The 24,093-nt window shown below is 40.6% G+C and overlaps 1 protein-coding gene across 4 annotated transcripts in view; it reads right to left on the bottom strand.

Moving 5' to 3' along the window:
• Positions 1 to 24,093, bottom strand: part of ITPR1 (inositol 1,4,5-trisphosphate receptor type 1) — a 186,530-nt gene that overhangs the window by 130,484 nt on the left and 31,953 nt on the right. The window lies entirely within an intron of this gene.

Here is a 24,093-nt window from a genome sequence, read left to right as displayed (position 1 = left end):
AGGCACAAAGAATTGGAGAAACTCACCTAATAAAGTAGCAGCAGCATAAAATACCCCCAAACAATAGCATGTACAAGCACAGACATTCAAAGCATAGTTCCAGGTAACAGTAAACCCCTTGGGGTGTTGGGTTCTTCACCTAGTCCATCGACCCTGTTTATTTAACATTCTGCCTGGCAAAAGCCAGGAATTACAGCTCATTAGTCTTACTAAAAATACATTTTTATATTAAAGAGATGCTAACCTATCAGTAATAAAACCAAATTAGCTGTGTTTACTATTTTTTCTCTTCTCTGTTGCTAAGCAACTGAAAACGCAAAAAAATAAATTAAGCTATTCAAAGACAGTGCCTAAAGTGGCAGCTTAGAAGTTTAAACAAAGTGCCAAAAAAGCCAGAAGGCTGTTCCCAGTGCCTCTTTGGCAATGACATGGATGTAAGACTTCAGGCTTCTAATTCACGTGGTCTTTCTCAAGGCTCCTGGTGTATTCTTACAGGCAAGCATTGCAATTTGGGAAGCAGCAAGCTGGGGAGAGACCTACCTGGGGGTTTTATCTTCACTGTTCGAAAAGCACAGCTGCTTATGAGCTACCTTGCTAACAGACACATTGGATGCATGTCAACCAAAACGGGAAAAACCCCACACTGAAGACAAGTCATTTCAGCTCTGCCACAGGTTGAAGTTGCCAAAGGGGCTGAGCCCCACCTGAGACAAACCTTTATAATTTTACCTCAGGATGCCATCTGAGATGGACACCTTCACTCTTTTCATGCCTTTCTTAAAGAAAAGACCTATTTGATGTGGCTCTGCCTGTGTAATCCATCCTCAAAGCACCGTTAGAGCACACCAGGCAATATCAAACACCTTTCACAGAAGGGCAAAGGTCTGTCTTCAAAACTAAATCCCCTTCTAATGGGGTGAAGCACCAGTGGCAGATTGTCGTTTCATCTCACAGTGAGCCACCGACTGCCAAATGGGCTGATCAGCTTGTCCCAGACCACCACAGCAATTCCTACAGCCTGCTTAGCTGGTGGCCCAGTATACCAGCAAGAGATACAGCAGGAGCTGGGTATGGCACTGGGGATCTTTAATGGGTGACACATACTGGGGAAGAAGAGAACGAGCTGAGGGTATGTGGAAGGAGATTTAATCGCATCTATCCAGAAATACTCACCTCCACTTTGACACTACCAGCTTATAGCTTCTGAACAAACAAGAAAAGTAGAAAACGAAGTGCAAACTACACTTTTCAGGTTTGCTCTCTTCAACGTATTTTTCATTTACATAAAGATGATTCACAGAGATTGACAGCACAGAACAGATTCAAAAAGCCACTGCAGGCTGGCACTTTAAGCTAAGACTATGCACTGTAAGCAACACACCAGTTATAAAATTTTCTATTTTTGCTTAAACCATCAGTTCACACAATGACAGCAATTAACACACAGAACTGCATAGAAGAATTAATTGTATGCTAGATTTAGTCACAGTGCAAGTGTACTTTTTTCCATCCTTTTCAGTCAAGAAAGTTGTCAAGTTAGGCTTAACTTCTAAATTGTTAACTGCAAGCAGCCCCCTTCTCTTCCCTGTAGCACAGGGGAGAGGTGTGCAAGTGTTTGACCTTGTCCAACACAAGAAGAGAAGACATAACGTGTTTTTCTTAGGTTTTCTTCCTAGTTACAAAGCTACAGATCTAAAACAACAAAAAACACCCAGTGCTTTTTTCCAGTATTTGTTCTATGAAATCTATTTCTTAAGTGGTTGAGGAGTTAAACTTAGCCTTATTCACCTTAATATGACCACCAAAGGCTGGTTAGTACCAAATGTATTTCACCGTGGGTCAAACTACATGAACTTTATGGCCAGAAGACTTTTAGATCTCCAGATTCCATAGGCTTACATGTTTACAAAAGTCAACATGCAAGGATGTGCTACTGAGTACCATCACGGTCAGCAATCTGCAACCCACAGTAGTGATGACTCTGTAAGATAAACCAACTACTTGTCAGACACTATACTATGAAAGTTAGGTCTATTTCTAACAGATCCAAAATGAAGCCAAAGCAGCTGAAACAATCAGCTATCTGCTCTGATCATGGATTCAAGCAGCTTTAGCCACACAGGAAAGGTGACAAATAAAGCTATTACTGCAAAGTAATTACATCTTATTATACACTGTTCGTTGAATACTAACCATGAAGGAATGCATTTTCTTTTCAGATCTTCATGATATACAGCGAAAAATGGCAGAATTGCACACTGAATAAGTATAAAAATAAAACACTACGTAACCGCTGATGAAATGATGACACATCATCAAGCCTGAACACCGAACAAAGGTCCTGCAGGAAAAAGTGATTGCATAATTGCCTACTACCCCATCAGGAACATGGATGATGAATGAAGGTTATATGGACATGTATTAAATGTGCATTTTAACGTTTCCAAGCTAAATCATGTTCTTTTGTCAGCAATTGCTTTGATCTAATAAAGTGGACTGACCAAGACCATAATTGCACCATGTGACACATTAATGCTCCCACTGTTTGGACATTTGGATTCCCACATGGGTCTCTGCCACCTGAAGCTCACAAAAATATTTCCAGTAACGTTTGGTTATCTTCTGCAAGTACCAGCATCACAGAGGAATAATCAAAATCAAGGACACTGGAAACACCAGAAAATTCTATGTTTTGAAGTATTCTGGGGTTCAATGAAGAAAGAAGGTTGCCAGCTACATTACGCCAACTGCAGTTCTTTCTACCCCATGCTTTTAATTTTCTCCTCTTCCCTTTCCATTCCTTTCTCTTGTGCTAGATCTTGCTTCTTTCCTACCCAGTCATACTCTCCAAACTTCCAACCTTTCCTGCCAGTCCAAGCCAAACCAGTCAGATTCTCTAGTTCCATCCCAATTAATTTATTTGGCCCCCAACAAATGATTAATCCACCTCTTCACTGTTCCCCCCATGACAGCAATACACAGGTCTCCACCTAATACTTGAGGAGGGATTATGTTTTGCCCAGACAATCCTCATCTTCCAAGGTTTCCCAACTTCATCATCCAAGGCACCTTATACTCCCAAAGCATAAGGAACCAGAACTCTACAAAGAAAAGGCTGGGCGTTTTCCCTTAACCATCACCACAGTATTTTGCCAATCACTTTTTAGGAACACAGACCTTTTTTTTAAAAACATATCTGGGAAAAGTACCTGGCAAAAATAAATAAAAAAAAAATATATATATATATTAGCCAAACCAGTAAAACTTAAAACCATCACGCTGGAAAAGCATCCTGTAATGGGAACTTTCAGCCAACCTTGAGCCTCCGCAGTGCTTCTACCTCCACCCCGCAGTGAACACGAACTGCATTGCATGGGGGCAGGTAAGCTGCCGCTGGGCAAGTGAAAATTATCTTGTGGTCAGTCCCTCTAAAGGGGTAACAGCATCTGGGCTCACAGACGCAGGGCCTGATTTAAGAAATGGACCATCACTGTTTCACGTAACATCGATAAGCTCCCTTTTGGTGCTGCCCCATGAGAGCTGGCTTGCTGGCTAACCCCGTCCTGTTCTACCTGTCAGGTTCAATTCAATAGGGTACACACAATTTTTGCTTCCATAGCAAAATGAAAAACCTGACCAGACTGATTTTTTTTCTTTCTTTTTTTAAAACTGACTCTGTTGCATGGGAATTTAAGTAGCATTTAGGCAATATATTAATGAGATTGCTGTAAAATATAATGCAAGACTAGTCCAAAATTGCAAATAGCCACTAACTTCAGAGAGGCTGGAATGATCTGGAGAAGCAAGTGGAGTATTTCAGAGCCCACCCAAGATACAGTCACCTTCTTTCACCACAAGCTGCCTAGAAATACACAACCCAAACTCAAACATACCTATGCCATTCAGCCTTCCCTTCAGAGGGTTTCCCCACCACTTGGGGCATTAAATGATGTTATGATGTCAATTCTACCCTCAGTATATGAAGACAGCCCAAAAAGTTGCTAAACTGACACTGCCGACATCCAAAGCTCTTAGTGGTGCCTTTGCTGTGTGACAGCTGGACACCAGCCACTATTAAAACTTTCTATCTTTGCTACTTTCAGAGATTAGCTCAGATCAGTTTTGAGTCACAGTACACGATTCTTCTTACTCTGCCATTCTCTAGCGTGCTCATTTCTAAATGATCTGGAAGTACTTTTAGCTTCAGCCAGGCTGGTTGTGTAATACACCACTCATCATTTTTTCCAAATCTCCCCTGGCTATTTTAAGCATTTAGTAGAAAGCCCTCACCAAATTTTCTGCAGTTAGAGAAAGCAGGCGTCAAATATTTTGTTGGCAACAAAAAGGTGTGTCGGTATTTCATTTTTTTAAGCACAGACTCAGACTTTACAAAATGCCAACTGGAGAAAGGTAAGAGTCAAGAAAAATGATTCTCTCTCTCAAAAATCATACTTCAGAGTACTTTCAGATGAGGGAAATCTATAAAGATGAAGATATTTAAATAAGTCACTTACAAAACCCACTGAATATTTAACACCAACACAGCTGTTTCTTCGTTACTTGAAAAAACCAAACTCCTTTTTGCGCAGCAATACTAAAATTGAAAGAAAATTAGCAATTCCCTGTTGAAATTTAGCAGTTTCTCTTCAGACTTTTCTATACTTAGATACCTGATATTTCCCCAAGGCCAAAGCCTCTCACAGTAGAGAATAAGCATAAGGATAGTATTTTTTAATTTTTATTTTAAATATAAAAAGTAGCAGCAAAGAAGATGAAGTAACATAGCTGGCAATGATGGAAATATTGCAAATAGAAGTTCTTGACTTTATAGAAAGTTGCACAGCTTTAATACACTCACAAGGATGATAACACTCCACAGGATGAAGAGGTTATTTATTTAAAGACAAAATGAAGACCTCTTTTGTGTTTAAGTGAAATATTTTCACACAGGAGGCACACAGAATAATACAAAATGCAAATATTCAATCGCAGGCAAGTTTCACCTCCTCAGCAGCCCCTGGATTACTACATCATCTATTTCTGTACTTGTTCCTTCTGAGGTTTAAAATGAATAGATGACAGCCTAAGAGGTTCAAAGAATATAGAACAAAAGCAGCTACAGAAATGTGTTGATTATTAATCATTCCTGCATTTCCATAAAGAGGGAGAAAGAAAGATCCTACTGAAATCACTGTCTTTGTGATGAGAAGACATCCTTTCATTTTCAATCTGCAGCAAACAAGCTTTGCTGGGAGCACAGCAACTCGTTTCATATTTTGTCAGGATGCACTAAACACTTGACCTGCTGTCCCAACGGAGCCCACTTCATCCGCAGCTCCAGCAAAACAAGCGAGAAAACAAACCTGAGCTGCACAGTTTTACCCCAGTGCAAGAAAACGACTGAAGTCAAATCTCATGTTGCCAACAGTTCTGCCATGCCACAAGTGGGGAAAATTTAAGCACGGGTGAGAAGGGCATTTGTATTCCAAGCCCAAAGATCTTGTCACTACCACACATGTCACTGCAAATCAACCCAATCACTCAGGATTCAAATGTCGAACTAATTACATGGCAAAATATATTAGAGGTTTCTGCTGCTGTGAAGTCTGTTACCTCCCTTCTGCATGCTGTTGCATCTTGCCTTTTTCAAGGGCTTTCAATGCTTTGCTTTTCAATGCAGAATAAAGGAGGAAAATCACCCTTGCAACCAGCATTTAAATGGAGAGCCTGCATGATTTATGATCTAAATATATTTTAATTTTTATGTTAAAATAACCACCCTCAGTTCATATCTGCAAGACATGAGAGTAACCACCCTCTTACCATTGTACTCAGTTATGCATAGTTCTACCAGTGGAAATCGCTACTTCAGTTTTTCAAGCTGTAACAACATAGGAAATAATGTAATTGTTGCTAACTTAGAGCTGATGTATCAAACCAAACAAAGGGAGAAGACTGCAACAGTGATTTCAGAGAGTAAAAAATTATATACCTGAGAGCTGGACACTGAATATCATTGCCTACTAAATCAACAGTTTTCATTAATGCAACATTCATTAAAAAGCAACGGCTTTTTGAACACATAAATTAGCACATGACTCCACACAACATTGTTAGTAACTTTACAATAATAAACACAGCATTTTAGATGTACTGCAATTTACTGTGGACTAAGGCTGTCCTTCAGCAAAAACGGAGCAAGATAACTTTATTCTAACAAGGAAGAGCAAACACATAGCTCTTCACCTGCAGGGAAAATTCTCTCATGAGGCTCTGGACACACTGCCATGTCTTGGGGTAAACTGAGAACCAAAGCACAGACAACTCGCAACACTACAAGCAAACACCCTCCAAAGCCCTCAGGACCACAATGGCAGCAAAGTGCCCAAAAAACTACCAAAAGGCTAACACAAGAAACACACCTTTAGGTAATCATCTTAGGTACCAAAGAGTTCAGAATACACTGCTGTTTGTTTTATTTCTGCATGTAACCTCTTTGGTCTCCTTCAAAAAGAAAACTGCTACTCGAAGAGAGAGAAATATTTAGACACTGGATATACAGGCAGTTCCTAAAGGAAACATTTGCAGGAAAGACCAGATTCGTTTTTCAGTCTCTGGTACGAGCAATGCTGAGTGAAGTTGCTTTGTGAAAACACAAAGCCAGAAGGGACAGCAACACAAGTAGAAATAAAAAAAAACCACTGATGCATTTAACTAAACCACATCCCATTTGACATCTAGGGGGTCAGGTTAAAGAATGCAAGAAAACTGGCAGCCTCCCCGTCTCTGAGATGTGGCACCACGATGGAGAACGTGTTCCTGGATGGGCAATACACAGGGCTACAAGAGATGCATGAAGACAACAGCACACGGAGTTTCCTCAGAGAAAAGTGTTAAGGGCAGAGAGTGAATATGCCAGGTAACCTTGAAAGCATTAAGGAACAGGTCTTATTTATGAACACAAAGTATAATTTGGACCAAGAGAAGGTACTTAAGCTAAGAATAAGCTCAAGAACCTTTAGAAAAAGTCAAAGCACCACGATGGCTCCTGGGTAGTAACAAATACAAGCCAGAAAAAAAAACAAAAAACAAAAAACAACAAACCTCTTAATGTTGAGGAGAGGGAAAAAGAAAAGAAAAAACAAAAAATCAAGAGAAGAGTTCACAACTGCATACATTAATTTGAGCTAACCCAGGACCTCAAGAAAGCTATTGGTTTCAGTGAACATTTTTACTGTCTTAGCTCATCTCTGTGTCTGGTCCAGCACAAAAAGGAATCCTGGACTAGAGGCAAATCTTGCCAAGAAGAAAGTCCAAAGGCCAACCCCCTCTCTCTCCCACAAGTACTGTAAATCAAGTTTTACACACTACAAGGAGAAGCATTTGTACTTTAGATGAAAGGTATTCAGCAAACTAATGCGCATAAAAGGTGCAGAAGCATTTTTAAGTGAACTGTCATGGCTTTAGCCTTTGTCCCGGCCTTGAGAGCTGTATTCTTAACTCAGGACGCCATCCACTATCTCCCTTTTAACGCTTTCCACGATAGATCTCCCTGTGAGGCACTAAAACACAAGTCTCGGGACGTTCTTCCTCAAAATCTTCAGGTCTTTTCAGTGTACATCAGTAACGTTTTACGCCAGCAGTAAACCGAAGTGTATTCATCTGCTGGCCACATTTCATTTTTTTTCGACTGCTCGCCCCTTGGATTTCATTTTCACGTTTTCTTCTTCACTTGTTCCTGCTTTTCCGGAATAAGGTTCCTGCTCAAAACGGGTCAGGAAGCGGGGGCAGGCAGCGGGGAACGGCTCGGACAGTCCGAGCACAGGAAGAACAAGAAAGATCAAATTTCAAACACCCTCTGAAAGCGGCAATGTTGAGCAGTATGGAAAGAATACGGTTGTGCTATCAGACAGAGCTGACGTGACTGAACGGCATAATAAACGTCGTTTCTATTTAAGAATGTTTTGCGTGCATGTCATAAGAAACAAGCCGCCACAGCATCACGCAAAGCAAAAGGCAAACTTTTCATCTGTTCAATAAAGTAACTCAATTTTCAGCTTTTAAATGCATTTGGCTTGAAGAAAACCCCCGTTGCCAAAAAATAAAACACAGGGAAGTTAAATAAATATTTGATAATACTATTGAAGTCTAGGTTGGAAGAACTGAATAAATAATAAAACTGAATTCAGTGCTTTGAGTTTTCTTACGCTAATGAAGTGCTTGGGATCTCTTGCCTGAAATGCTTATTTGTTTCCTTCCTTCTGCACTGAGCGCCATCTTCCTAAACTCTGGCCCCACTGCCTTCTGTGGTATTGCCAATACCACAGGTTCACAGGACTGGCAGACCCTTAGAAAGCTTACTTAGCTCATCCTTCCCTCCCAAAGGCAGAATTAACTATGCCTACCTCCATTCCTGCCATATCTCCTGAAGTCATCTATTCCAGCACTCCACTATTTCTGTATCTAACCTATTTATTTTTACAATTTAAGCCCATTACTTCTTTCCCTCCCCCTGTGGGCATGCAGAACAGAACTCCTCCTCCCTCTCCCAGCAGTATTTGCAGGCTCCTCTGTCCCACAACTACCAAGATGCAAGACGAATTGGTCTTGTTCCTGACCATTACCCTCCTCTGGATTTTCTCTAGTTGGCTCCTATCTTTCTGGAACTATGAGGTGCAGTACTAAACAAGATACTTCACTTGAGGCTCTGCCAGGAAGTAAAATTGGAAAAAATAATTACTATGTCTTTTGGCAATGTTTCTTTTTATATATTCCAAGGCAGCAATTGCACTTTTTGTAACAGCACAGCATCGACAACTCCTATTCAAACTGTGATTCCTGCAATCCCCAGATCCTTTCCTACCGCACTGCCGCGTGTGCCCATCCTCCTGCTCCCTGGATGCAGTCAACTAAGTGCAGTCTTTGGCATATGCCTCCACTGAACTGCAACACTGTTTGTCAGATTGTTTCTTCAATTTTCAAGGTAATTCTAAGCGAATTCCCAAGTTGTCGTCTTCTCCGTGGAGCTTGCAGAGGACAGCCAGCTGTGACAAATGCAGTCACCCAGTGCTGCACTGGCAGTAACAGACAGCATCCATAAGGCGTGTGCTGCCACATGGATGTTCAGACTTCCAGTAAATTGACTATAGATGGACTTGAGCAGCACTATTTGAAGAGCTTAGCAAAGCAAAGATAAATGCAAAAAACCCAGACCTGCCTTAATTGTAGGAAACACCACCCTGGAGCTGAATAGAGCAGAGTCATGCTGCTGAACTGTGCTGCACTCCCAGGCAAACAGAGTAAAACAGCAGTGTCCGCATCTGGTTTTTGAGTCTGAAAGCTTTATTCCTTGCTTTCTGTTCCTAGGCTCGGCTTGATTCTTTCACCTCACTTACTGAGGCCCTCTACCTCTCTCTAAACAGTCACCATCCTTTTGGCAGAGGACCAGAGATGCTCTTGCTGAAGCCTATCAAATGATACTACTCAATCTGTCCAAGTTCACTCCGTCGCTGTACACCACTCCCCTTCTCAGGAACAGAGCACAGAAGACACCAACAAATCATGCAGCTAATTAAAATTTGGCCGAGTCCTCCATAACATAGTCTTAGCACTGAAGATTGCACTCTGGTTGTCTAAAAAGTAGATTATGCTGACAAGGTATATATATATGCTATAAACATAAGTGCTGCCATGCATTGGCTCTGCTCAAATTGTCTGCAGCAGCATACCAGTGCGTTACAGCAGAGAATAAAACACTTCGAGCACTTCTAAAAAGCACAATATTCCAGTTTGACAGCACTGAAGAGTTAAACTACATCAGCACCACTGTTAAAACACAATCTATAGCTTTAGAGATCAAAAATGAAAGCGGAAAATACTCCCTAAACCAGCAAAACAGCCCCTTCCAGGAACAGCTTAAGAGCACTGCTTTACCAAATAAGGCAAGTGAGAGCTGGAAGCCAAAGCAGCAAAGCCGCACTGTATTAAAAAAGCGAGACAGCTGGATAATAGAAATGTGAATAAGCCAGCTTCACTAGACCGGATTGCAAATGGGAAGAACAAATGTTCAGCGACCACGAGCGGAAGCAGAGCCTGCCAGCAGAGGCCTGAAGGCATTTATCCCAGCCGGCAGGAGCCGACAGCACATTCTTACTGGAGTTTGTTGGTTTGGGGTTTTTTTGTTTGTTTGTTTTTTGTTTTGTTTTGTTTTTTAATGCAATGCAACACCATCATTCTAACTAGGCATCGGAATCGCCATAGATTACGTCTGGAAAGAGATGCTGATGGGGCACTTACCATCACCTAAAGTGCTTGGCACCTGAGTGCAGTGAGCACGCAAAACCAAAAATCTAAATCCTAAAAATGCACTGCGTATCCTAGATTGACACATTTCACTCTGCTGTACAAAGCTGCCAGTGTGCTACTGGACAAGGACAAGCAGCAACGGTGGAATTGCTGAAGAGAATACTGTTCATTTTTCAACTTCAAAAGAAACTGAGTTGGGTTTTTTCTTTTCTTTCTTTTTTAAAACACATGGATGTCATTCAATTTATTTTAGCTTGCTCTACTACTTCATTATCTTCCAGAAAAAAGAAGTAGAACACGCTATCATCCATCTCTAAGGGATGTTTCATACAGGCTCCAAGTGTAAGCTTTTTGCAGAAATAAACACTGTGTTAACTTGGTGTCTATTTTCCAGTGAACACAGCAGCTTCTAGGACTCCTCTGTTTATTACGACTGATTATGTCCCTGGAGAACAGCCTGCAACAGGAACACCAAAACTTCATACAATAAATTAAGGAGTTAAAACATATCTGTAAAGGAAACCATCGGTTTCATTTCTTTAACTTCTTGTCTAATTATTAGGCAGACCAAGAAGTTTGTTTTTAGGTGCTGTAATTTCACATGACAATGCCTGCCTTATTTCCCTGAAATCCTTGAGACAAAAGGAACCAAAAAAAAGCCATTATGCTGATACCACAGTAAGAATGTGCAAGTGATGGACCTCAAGGCTTCTTATCGCTCTGCCACAAGAGCTGCACCAGCCAAAGCAGGAGGTCCCCTGCCCCAAGCTCTCAGGTGCTCCATTTTTGCAATACTTGGCTTTCTAAATTTGCACTCCCTCTCTGCAGCAGTCACACCGGCACCCTACCAAAGCCAAGCAAAAGGAGTATCCACCTGTGCGTTCAATCCCGAATGCTGCTTGCTTCCTAAGCCAATTTATTTTCAAGAACACAATATTTACCAGTCATTGAATTTCAAAGCCTATTAATTGTTGCCTCCTCACAGTGTGTGTGAATCAACAGATCCATTCATTTCAGTCCCCTCTCCTGCCAGCTGCAAAAAGATGAGCAAATCTGTAGATTAGTGGGGCATTTGACAGTCACAGCTGGGAGGCCTTCACAGCAATGCATCATCAACTGAAAAATACGAGGGGGAAAAACTGACAGTTGAACCTTTACCTAGCTATCACCACGCTGCTGATAATTGTTTTTCCTTAACACCGAAACTGATGTGCTTTAAATCAGAATGCATTTTCCCAGCCTTTTAATTGATCCTTGTGATGGAACTGTAATGAAGCCCTCAGGCAATAACAGCAATGCATCAAGGCATTTGCATTGCCAAGGGAAGCGCCAAAAAGGACTGTACATTATCATCTTGCCCTCAAGGCATGACCATTGCCACCACAACAAACAGCCCTACCTGTATTTGTTTCTGAAAAGTCTAGAGAAAATAAATGTATTCAAACCACTTAGTGCTAAATCAATTTTAAAAATTTCCTTTTCCAGAAAGAACAATAATTAGGTATTTTCAATGTTTTAAGCCATCTTTCAAGCTGCCTTATTGACATAATGGTAACATATCAATCAGCGAAGAAAGCTGGATTCAAAAGTGATGGATGGGCTGGTGAGAGCTATTAAATAACACCAGCTGCATCACTGTCTGAACACATCCTACACTCATATCCGCACAGAGTCAGCAAAGATAGTCATCTCTGATCACAAATACCACCTTTGTCAGTAGCCTCAAAGCAGCAGTTCAGAAAAATGCACTGAAGTCCTCTTTTAACATTGCCTGCTTCTGTCCCTTCTCTTCCTTCATTTGTTTCAATTACTGTCTTTTTTTCAATTATTATTTATATCACAATCATATTAAAACTGCTTCCTGGTTGCTTCTGTCAGGTGGTCCAGCCTCTACTTCCAGATCTACGTCAGGTTTATGCCCTGATTTTCAGGATTTCAGGTTTCAGATTAATTTAATCAGGTTTCAGATTGATTTTCCTTTTCTACACAAGATCTTAGCATTCAGAAACAGCAGAAGCAACTAAAAAAACCCCAATTATATCCAATAAATTTGATATCGATTTGCAACTGTTGGTCTGCAGGTTGAAATGGAGAAACAGAGCAGGCAGATGAAATCTTTTGGTGGGAGGATGCCAGGACAGCCTGAAATGGCGACTCATGGTGAAGGCAGCCCCACTCAAATTTGGTCCCATGGACCGAATAACACTTCAGAGGCAGGACCTAACCCTGCTGGTTTCACAGACGTGATGGAGTGTTTTAAAAATTACTGCAGCCCTCTTCTGCTCCGCTGCAAATTTAACAGGAGTTCACAAGAACTACATCAACAGTGACGTCTGACCAGTGGCGTTTCACCTGCTATGGTGCCAGTTGCTGTTTTCCACCACTAAAAAATGGCCCTTGGCACCGACAACAAGAGCACTCAATGCACCATCCCATGCCAACTTTCCCAAGGAGGAGGTCTGAAACAATGCTTTCTGGATTTATGACTTCAGAGGAAAATCACTGTAGTAAGAGGTAGCACTTGACTATTTTACTCATCTGTAGACCCCAGGGATAATTTTTACCCACAAGTGTTTTAACACATGCTTTTGGAAAAACAAGTACATCGGCCTTTTTAACCAACAAGTGACTCTCATACAATAAACTAGACATGAATTATAAAAGATGGATTGCAAGTATTCTTGATATTAGAGATGCTCAAAAACTGGATTCTGCCTGGGAGTCAAGAAATAAAGACTATTTCAGCAGATTACAAACGAAACCCAGACACTGATGCTATCCAAAGGCTTAATCATGGAAAACACCAACTGTAGTGATTAAATATCTGGACCTTATTCAAAGATAACTGATACAAGTAGAATAAAAACTCCCCTCAAAACACCTGAGGATATGTGAAACAAAAAACTAAGTGACATAGATGTGAAAAGTCGACTTTCTGTAATTTCCTGAGCTTTTAGATCTGGATGAGCACTTGGGACTTTCCTCATTGGCTTTCAGTTTTAGTAAGTCACTCACAGCATGAAAAGGAAGTGACTAGGAGCAGTGGTTTAACTTTACTTGGGCCATGTCTCTGGATTTTTAAAAGGTGAACTTCCAGATACCGAGCATGTCTTCTATTTGCCCTTTGAAAATATTCAAAAAGCCTGCCACTTTTCAATTCAAATACACGAATGGCACATTAGATATATTCAGGCACCAATCCATTATTTTCTTACTAAAGATCAGAGCACTAACAATACTAAACATTAAGTTAAATAAAGAACTTTTTTAAGAAAGAAGGATTATAAGACTTAGCCAAAAGATATTGGCTGGTACAAACTTGTATTCAGTGAATTATATTTCCATGATCTTCAACTGTCATAGAAACAGAGAACTATTAAGGACCTTAAGCGGTCATTAATGCCTTGCATCCTCCTGCAGTGTGGCAGCCCAGGAGTGCTTCCGCTGTGCAGTTTTCCCCTCTTGGTCATTCAAAAACCTTTGAAGGCTTTTACAAGGTGAAGCCATTTAAAGTATGGTTAAAAACATTACAAAGACTCAATATTTAAAGAGAAATAGATGAGCTGCTCAAGGAAAGCACTGCATAATCGTGTGCACTGTATAGCAGCAAGTTTCTGAGCCAAACAGCTACTATGATATTGTGAGAGTAGTCACATTTTTCAGAAGGAAATATTGAGGCTGGAAGTGTGATGGTAGGTCACAGCACACAATCTGCCAAAGTAAGGATATAACAGAGTTTTTGTATTCCATCCCCAAACTTGCACTACTACAAACATTGCCAAATATTATAATTCTCATGCACATTATCTCCACTTCTTTACAATAACATATCTTAAAAATTGTCATCAGATAGCCCACGCTCTCAGACAACCCATGTTTGGGGACACAATTGACCGCTAAAATCAGAAAGCTTTCAGCCTTCGCTTGAGAGCTCCTTGTGGAATACTAATTAACTTCATAAACCCCAACCTTATTCCAGAGAACAAGTTTTTCTTGTCAAACATCCCCACGTGGTACTTTTACTAATAAATACATCCAGATAACTGCTGAGTAGAAGCGTTAAGCCATATGCTTGTTATGTATACAAATAAACTTTTTTTTTTTGCTAAAAATATTTAAACCGAGCCTGCTGATATACCCATCGTGATGTAACAAGGATGGATCCTTCACTTCAGCAACAGAACACCCTTTTGCTCTATTCTAATGAAATCTGATGAAGAAATTATCTGTGCAGTCTCCACTTTGTAAGGTCTAGTAGATTTATGATGAAAGTGTTCAGAAACCATTGGAAAACAGTAACAAAAATTGGTCAAAATGATTGCAACACTGACAGAGATGCCAGGCATGCAGAAAGAGTATCACATCACGCTATCTTCCTTGATCTCTTAGTACTCAGGATTTTTACTTCCTAATGAATAGGAGCAGTTGAGAAGCACTTCTTTTATCAAACCTGTACTCAGTCATGCCCACGACTGACCACTGCGTTACATTTACAAAAAGATAATATGGACAGAAGCAAGCAGAAGGGGTCATCCAATTGCAATAATGGTATCTCATGTAATTCCAGCATTGCATCCAGTCCTGCATTGCCAATTTGCTGCTCTGTGGAGATATGACCAACAGGAAAAGGCTTCAAAAGCTATCGCAAATCTCAGCCTCGAACAGCACACAGCTACCCAAAGTGAACTCTAGGGAACACCTGCCCTCATGAGAAGAGACAAACAAATGTTAATACACACAGACAAAAAACCATCCGGCCAGGTCATAAGCATATTCCAGGTAAAGGAGCGTTACTGAATTATCAGCAAATTCATTGTGCTGGCTAGATTAAAAATTTTAAAAAGTCTTACAGTTGTACTGTACATCCTTGAAGGGCCACATCATTAAAAAGCAGTACTTGTTTAAACAATGCATGAAGGCGCACAAGATTGCCAAGGCACTCTTGACTAAAAACAAAGGCCCATGAATTCCACCATGCATGCTAGCTCTGTAACCTCTTCCCTCCCAAGCAGTGCAGAGAAAGCCAATTTCCTCTCTTTAAAAGACCCACCCTTCCTTACGTGCCTGCAAAGCTCTTCCATAACAAATGCACGCAACACTTGACAGCAAAGTTCCTAGGACTGTTTGCAAGAGCAGACTTCATGCATTATCCTCCCCCAGTCTTCCTCCCAGCGTGGCCCTAAAGCAGCTGGTTCCTGCCTACTCCCACCCCACGCTCTCCTCCATGGCAACACTTCTGTGTACCAACAGGGAAATACAGGGAAAAATGAATAAGAGATTATTTCTGTGTTCTCAGATCTAGCACCAGCATGATGCTAGTAATCAAGAATCATTGCAAAGCAAGATGTCCACTTCAGCAATTCAGTCAGTTGCATAAATATTAATCGAGAGGTTGGACTAGCTCCATACGAATCTAAAAAGCCCAACCTGACAGCTGGTTGTGCCACAGACTTGTAAGCACAGAAAACCCACACAGGATGCTGCCTGATGAAGCTCCATCTCAGACTACTAAAGAAGTCATCCTGTAGATCACTATGTCTTATGGAAGGGTTATTCCATTAAACACCTTACTTTTCTTAATCATCACAAATACCTGGTCACTATCATCTATTCCTCCTACCACCCTCAAGCTTCTGTCAACTAAATAAGGATAAAAAGATATATTGCAGCCCTACCACACCAAAGGATAGATTCACACAGCTCCTTCCTGTACAATCTACTAGTTCTAAGTATATTTATATAGGTTTTACTCAGAAATTCTCTTTGATGTGTTCAGAAGCATCTCTCACCAGGCCACCCAACTGATTCTGAGAAAGCTCTTGTCCAGACCCAACTCTCTCCAAGCCACCCATACCATTCCCAAGTGAAGAGCTTGAGAACATAAAGAACAGAACTAGGCAGGTCCTGTCCTTGAGAACATGTAGTGCTGTACAGAGGAACACAGAAGAATTTATCTGAGGTCACAACAAGATGTACGTATTGATGCATGCAAGGATGTCCATGGAGCATTCTGAAGGCGCTGTCTGACCAGCACACAGATCTGAAGGGGCCAAAGCACCGTAGGAGGAACTGTTCATTTCTTCAAGTTAACTGATTCAATCCAAAAAATATCCAAGGAACTCGTTTTCAGTCCTTCAGCAGAAATTAGAATAACCCAGCACTATACTGCAATAAACATTAGACAGCACCATTTCTGAAACAGTCACTTTCAAATGCGGAAAAAAAAGCGTAGATAAACTTACCTTTGCATTTGCAAAATAATATTTAAAAACAAATGTTCTCCTTTCTACTTACCAATATCAGGGTATTATGCCTTTACACTTCTTTAAAAATCTAAATATTTAAAGTATGTTTAAAATTATCATAGTGCAAAAGATACTTCCAATAAAGTATCCACCAATAAAAATCATCTTTGGAGGTGGGAGAAAATCTTAGGGCTTCCAATATGAGCCACATGCTAACTGAACAGATATTCAAAGTAGCTGAGTCATTGTGGTTTTCTGAAATGAGCCTTTAACCACGACTTGAAGGAAGGAACATTAAGTGACAGGCACTTCAAAATTTCTGAAGGATAAAAGTTTTTCTTTTTAAGTTACTAAGTTTAAGTCTACGGCTGCAACTCATTTTCCTGACACTCCCCCCCTTCTTTTTTTTTTTTTTTTTTGGGGGGGGGGAGGTACTTTGATGTCTAGTTGCCAACACAATGCTTAACTTTAATCTTGTATTAGCCATAATTTAAACCTGCACGAATATCACATTGCTCTTTAGAGTAGTTAACTGTTTGGAATCTCAGGCTGCACCGTCTCAAAGGTACTTCTCCAAGTTAGGACTCGCATCACTTTTGCATGCACAGTGAGCAAAACAGTCTGTGGCAATGGACTTGTGTGACTAATCTGAGGTTTTAGTAAAACCTCAAGGTCTTTTTTATTTTTCTCATCCAAACTCTACAATTAGCATCCCCTCCCCACTACCTCCAGTTGTGGTTTTATAGCTATGGTAGCAGAAGGGACATCAAAGCAATGACCAGGCTCGCTATACTTACAAAAACACAGAGCAGACAAATCCAGCAGTTTCTGCACAGAAAAGGTACACCAAAGAGAACACAAAATGTAAACATTGGAAGTACCTGAAGGGAAAGCAAGGTACAGCAAGATGGAATTAACTTTGCATGAGAAGCAGACAGCTCGGCTCAATCCCTTCCCAGTTATCAGACAGCTGCATTTTAGGCGGGAACAAACCTCAGCAAAGAATCACAAAGATCCTCAATACAGCACAAACATATGCACACTGTCAGTTATGAGAGCTTTATCACAGAAAGCTGAAAGAAAGAAATTTCTGCAAAGAGAAATCCCCTCCCCCCTGGAAAATGTCTGAAAAAAGAACCACTTTTTCTGACAATTTTTTTTCTAAGAACTTTCACAGTTTTCCCCACAGTTTTCGTTTGTGTTTCTTTTTTCTTTTGAACTTCAGAAAATGAAAAACTCCAGTATTTTCATATTCTTTTCAATAAAGGTTTCTTGGAAAAGTTACAAGAATAAAATATTTCATCCAGTTTTATTCTGAACATTCAGTTATTCTCACCAACGTAAAGAATAAGAATCCCATATGAACTCCCCATCTTCTCAAAAGCCTGCAAAGGGCTTTCCTCTCTCCCTTGTGCTACTCCCTCTCCCTCATCCCTTCTGCTCCCCGTTTAATGGATGCTGGCCTGGGGGGCAGAGGCAGCACAAGTGAATTGTGGTACCCCTCTGGAAATGCACTGCCATGCACTTCTGTCTCAATTCCCATACCCCAACGCAACACTCATCCAAAAACACTACCCCATTTTAAGGGCAGCTTCTTCACGGTCCTTGATAAATTTGACTGCCACTGCAGGCTTGGTCTGAAGTCCTTCCTCAGGCCAAGTTCACACTGACTGCAATGAGTGTAGTCTCAACACAGCTGCAGGGTTTCCCCTCAATCAAACATTTCATAGAGGCACTAATTACTCACATTTGTTCCCTTTATGGCTTTCTCTGCAACCCATATGCCTTCAAGGTCCTTAAAACTACTGTTTAGCATTGAGGATTGTGAAGACTGAAAAGCTACGGTGATGGCTGCCGACCTTTCAAGGTAATTTCAGCTAAATACTAAAAGCAAATAAATATAAAAACACCCTCTCAATTTTTGCATCAGATAAAAATTAGAAATTAAATGTCAAGCAGAATATTAAGGTTAAAAGAAGCCGATCTGAAATATTAGTGGATATTCAGCACAAAAGTTACTACATTTAAATGTAAAATCTATATATAGTGTACTCCCTTCTCTGGCAATTTTTCTTTTTCTTTTTATATATATATATACACACATACACGAGCCAACCTGTAAGGAGAATGTAAGACAAATAAGCTGTTAAATTCCAAAGAGTTCTCTGCAGGCAAATTCTGATCCCAATGCAAAATTATCATCTGTCAAGACTCCCAAGTCTCCACAAAACACAAAAACTTTAAGCACATGACTGATAGCATATGGAAAAAAATATATTTGGAATTAAATCTTGTAGATCATATTTGAAGGATCTTCTCTTCATTGTCATTTTCCATGACCAAGGCCATCTGCCTGACAAGGAGTGGGAGGATATAAATTCTTAGCTTATTTTAAAACTTGTCACTGATAACCAAGAATTATCCGTAAAATCTATATTGCCTTCAGACTTTACCTTCCAATCCCTACGACACTAGCTCATAGGGTACTGTCATTCCTATTTAGAGTATGTACTTTGCAGCAGGGAAAGATGATTCTCCTATGGATTGCTCAGTACTGAGCACATGCACGGCATGCAGTCACCATCCCGTTTCCATAGCTAAATGCTCTTACAGCAACCACATCGGATATGATTTTTGTTTCCCAGAAAAACTTGATAATTTAGTTGCTCTTGTTCTTATCACCTTTCTAGTGTCACTTCATTGTGATCACATGGGTACAGATAATTATTTGCCTTTTAATCAATATGCAAAATGCACTCTTGAAGGACAGAACTAAGTCAGTCAACACAACCCCCTAAAAAGCTGTATGTACGTATACGCTCCAAAAAGCGCCTTTGCTTAATATTGATGTTCGGACATGAGTGAGAAGTCAAAGGCACCTGGGTGCTTCTCACAAGAACATCTAGTTAAATGAACAGAAAAATGCTGTAGCTGAGAAAGTCATCTCCGCCTGTGCTGTGCCATTCACAACCCAGCGACACCACAAACCCACAACGTGGTTCCTCAGCCTGTATCTGAAGCCTTTGGTGACGATTAATCCAAACTTCCAGGCTGGGCTGGTGAAGCATTTGCCAGATCAGTCCTGCAACTTCTGCTTTTGAAGGTGTTTTGAAAAACATCCAACTAAAAACGCAGCTCAATCCTCTCTTGCTCTGGTCACATTCAGTATCCCAGCATCATCAGGCTCTAACAATTTCACTTCAGAGGTTTGCAGCGAAGGGATTCAGCTTTTCCACTTTCCACATAGGTACCACTTACATCCTAATAATACTAAGATTTATTCTTGGTTCTTCAAAAATAAAACACAGCTTTATGGCATAAGGAGCAGTCATGGACTGGAATCCCTAACACAAACCACCCCTTTTGTAGTGAGCCCCCACCCCAGTCCTAGAGACCGCCGGGCCACCATCAGCCTGAACCACTGCCCAGTAGGGTTGTTTAAAGTTAACTGGTGCTGGCTGGAGATCACACACAGCTCTGAAGGGGGGGCAGGATTTTTGTAGATATAGCTAAGATTTTTTCCTTTTCAGGATGGCTGCTCCCTCATCCAGCTCTCTCACTTCCTCATGCCTACAAGTTCTGTGTTTATTTTTTCCTTGTATAATTTTTAACCTCAACGAATAAAAGGGCTGACATTCACTAAATACAAGGTCTAAGTGCTACCAGATTGCTTTTGCATAGCAAAGCTTTCTGTATCCTTAATAAAATCTGACTCGGAGATAATTTGTTCTAGTTAAAGCAGGAGAGAATCCTGTCACAGCATTTTCTAGCAATGTCACCGTTTCTCCACTATCAGTACAGCTTGGAGGTGATTTCTTATTCTAAAAATCTGACAGAGCTACAGAAAGACTCTTCAACCAAAATACAAGGAGTTATGTTTTCATTGAACTTCTCTATATTATATAATCAAAACAGATGATAATTGCCAACACTGAGAACTCAGTACTGATTATTTTCACAAATTAGGTATGAAGGAAGTGTTAGTCCTAACACATAAGTAACTCTCTTACTTGACTGAATAATAACTTGTTCATTAGAATAAAATTTTTGAGGAACACTGCATTTAGTGTCAGTCAATCTGTAATGGCTATTCTAGCGTTTGAAACATTCACATGAGACATGCCAACCTAAACGCTTTGACTTTCACAGCAAGATAACAGTATTTAATACGAGCTACTGAGCTCGGATTTCTCAGCATCTCTGCTAGCCTGCATCCAGACCAGCACAAACAGCTCAGTTACCAGTTACCAGCTGGCAGAAAGCATCCACTTGAGCTTCCACAAAATTACACCAAACACTGCATGCATTTTGTCCTTTGCTATGACCACAAAGTCAAAAGTTTAAAAGGCAAGTACAGTGCATAAGAAACAGCCTCCTACAGATGCAATTTTTTTTAACGCAAATTAGAAAAATCAGCATAGATGTGTTTACAAACAATACTTTTTCTAGGTGAGAAACACAAGGCTTCTTTATAGCAGTTGCATTTGTTAGGGGCCACTAAATGCTAATCTGGGATTTTTATAACTCCCTACCCCAGCCAGTCAGTTGCCAAGCAAGGAAACAAACTGGTATTTTCCAGTTTATTCCTGAAGAACCAGTAGGTGCTTCCCAAGACTGATCTCAAAGCAGCAAATTCCATTCTGGATCGCAAAAAATGCAATGCAATTTTCAGAATCAAGAACCTTCTCCAACAACTCTCTTGCCTCCTAGCATTTGGATCACAAACTTTAAAGTTATGCAGGACAGACTAGAGATTTTTACACAGACAAGTCCCAAATCATAAGGAGCTTGACAGATTAGCACTGGCACCTTCATCTCCACCCAGCAATGTGAAGAACTCAGCTGGAGGTGTTATTAATGCATCAATAATTGAAGAAGAGAAATCACACTCAGGTGTTGACACATTAAGTACTATACTTCATCTTGAAAGATGAATCCAAATTCTGCAACGAGAAGGACAGGGAATTCAATCTCCGGCAGCAATGTGGGAATGGAGGAAGACACAAGTGTCACAGACTGCTCACTGAAGACAACTGGGAAGGTGCGGTTTTTGTAACAGCACATTTTTATGGCTGGCTATGCTGGCAGCCTCACCGTTTTTCTTCTGACTGCTCTGAAATAGAAGTACTTAGAGCATTACTTCCCTGAGCTTACAGCTGAGGAGATACCACCACTTTAGTCAGGACTCTTGTTCAGTGAAGAACAGGCTACCCAGAAAATAAGAAGTGAAATTATTTAACTTCTGGTTTGAGGCTGGGTTCCTCTTTCACTAATGACTTTCATGTGGCACTTGGACACAGTACCTGTAAGACGTCCTTGGTGCAGGTACTTAGCATATATCTCTCTTGTGTCCTTAAGTAAATGACCTAAATTGAAAATATTTTTGAACTGTAAGTCCTTGCAAAACATAAAGCCTTATTTTTTAGGTAAAGTAAAATAATCTAAGCTTTTAGCATAACTTACTGCTACTACAAGGAGCACAGAACTTCACTCTATCCTAAAAGCAACAGAGAAGTGAGAACCTACAAAACAGACTCTCCGAATTCGGAGTTAGACACGCACGAGGTCCTCAGGAGCGTCACACCAGACTTATCTGCTCCCACTGAAAAATGAAACACCTCATGATCACACTGAGTCAAAGGGTAAGAGGAAATCAAATTTGGTCACATAAAAATGTAAAGGGTAAAACACTTGAGATCGTTCATACCTCTGCCAAAGGGAAAACTAGGTATGGTTTCCTAAAGTTTACAGGGAAGGCAGCTGGGTTTACAAGGCAGAAAAACACAAAGCCCAATGCATAAACACGCTAATCTGAATTGGAAGATCCAAGAATATGGATCACACCTTCCTGTGACTGTGTGCTGTATCAGGAACCATAAGCTACATGTCGCAGAAGCAAAACCAAGAGAGCCAAGAAGATCTGCTTGACAGCTCAGCTATGCAAGTGTCAGCGCATTCAAGGTGAAAAACGTTTTTCTCAATAAAATTCCACTGCATTTGTTACCAAATGTTTGTGCTTCTACATATCCAGGACAGTCCAAAGCTAAGTCTCAGGGAATTCACTAAGTTAATTACAGTTGCTTTTGACTAATTACAGGCACTTTTAAGCTTAACTGCAAAGCACTGTTAGAAGAGGTGGGGATTCATTAGTAACTCACTCTGGTTGACAGAAACAACAAAAGCTACTACCAAATTGGTAAGCATCATTTAGATGCTCCTTGTCGAAATCTTCTTCCCATGCATTTGGTATCTCTCAAGCACCAAGCAGTAGGGGAACACTGCTCATCACCGCGTGATAGAGCAGGCAAGTTGGGATGGAGAGCTGGATGCCAAAGGCTCTCGTCTCAGCGCTGCCAGCAAAGCTGCGTTTCGCTAGCATGATCCTGTACGTCAGATTTGCAGAGCAGGCAGTTCAGTTTCCTTAGCTGCAAGCTACCATTCAAGACGCCACAGTGAGAAAAATTCAGCATGTTGGTGACTCCAAAAAGCTACATGGGCAATACAGTTCAGCCAGGCAGAAACACTGAGCAGGCTGAATGAGACCTTAAATTTCAAACAGAAGTGAATAACAGACAGCTCACCTAGCCATCCCCCCTAATTTGCATATTACATATTTTTCTTATATTAATACCCGAATAACCAACTTGCACATAGGAAAACCTGATAATTCATCACAGTTCCCATACTGCCAAGAAACAAATCTTTGACTCTAGGTTACCACAGTTTGATAAAATCTCACCCAAGGCTAGGCCAGGGAGCCTCAGGAGTAATAAATGCACTCTCAAGTCAGGTGTTCTGGACTGACAGAAATATTCTACATGCCAGACCTTACCAACCAGCCCCTCTCCAAATCTATCCCTTAAGTTTCTCAACACTTGAGACAACGAGTGAAAAGCTGAGGATGCCTAGTACCTAATACCTGGGAGACTGCTTCCCTCACGCAGTTTTTTTTCCCCACAAACTTCATGACTTCATCCATCTGCTTCAGTATTTGTATCCTTCTATATGAGTAAGACTCCTTCATCTGCAAAGCACTCACGCTGTACTAACAAAAAGCACAACACCAGCTCTGAAGTTTATTTGAAGGTCCTCTGGAAGTACTTAGTATTGATGAGACTCACCAGCATCTCAGTCTTCCCAGCTTACAGAACAGACTCCGAGAGCTTTTAAAAGGAACAAAGTAGATTGAGTGCACAAAAGAGCACAACAGTTCAGCTACCCTAAATATTAAGCAAGCCACAAATTTTAATAACTTTGCTATATTAAAAGATATGCACCAATGTCACCCCACCCCCACAATTCATCAAGGCTTTTCACTCCCTTGGGCTCTTGTGACTAAGTATAATATTTCATTAAATATCCTGTTCATACTGGCTTATGTACTAGGGAACACACTAATTTTAGAAAACTGATTAGCTAGTTCTTTCTAACCGAATGTTATTGTAGCTAAGGTCAGATTTTGCACTGAAACTATGGCAACAAAGCCACAGTATTCTTTTGTCTACAAGGTTGGGGCTAGGTTTATTAACAGTACTGTTCTACT

Source organism: Platalea leucorodia, assembly GCF_965183815.1.
Source record: "Platalea leucorodia genome assembly, chromosome: 9".
In the NCBI taxonomy this organism is placed as follows: Eukaryota; Metazoa; Chordata; class Aves; order Pelecaniformes; family Threskiornithidae; genus Platalea; species Platalea leucorodia.
This window is presented reverse-complemented; position numbering and strand designations above follow the sequence as displayed.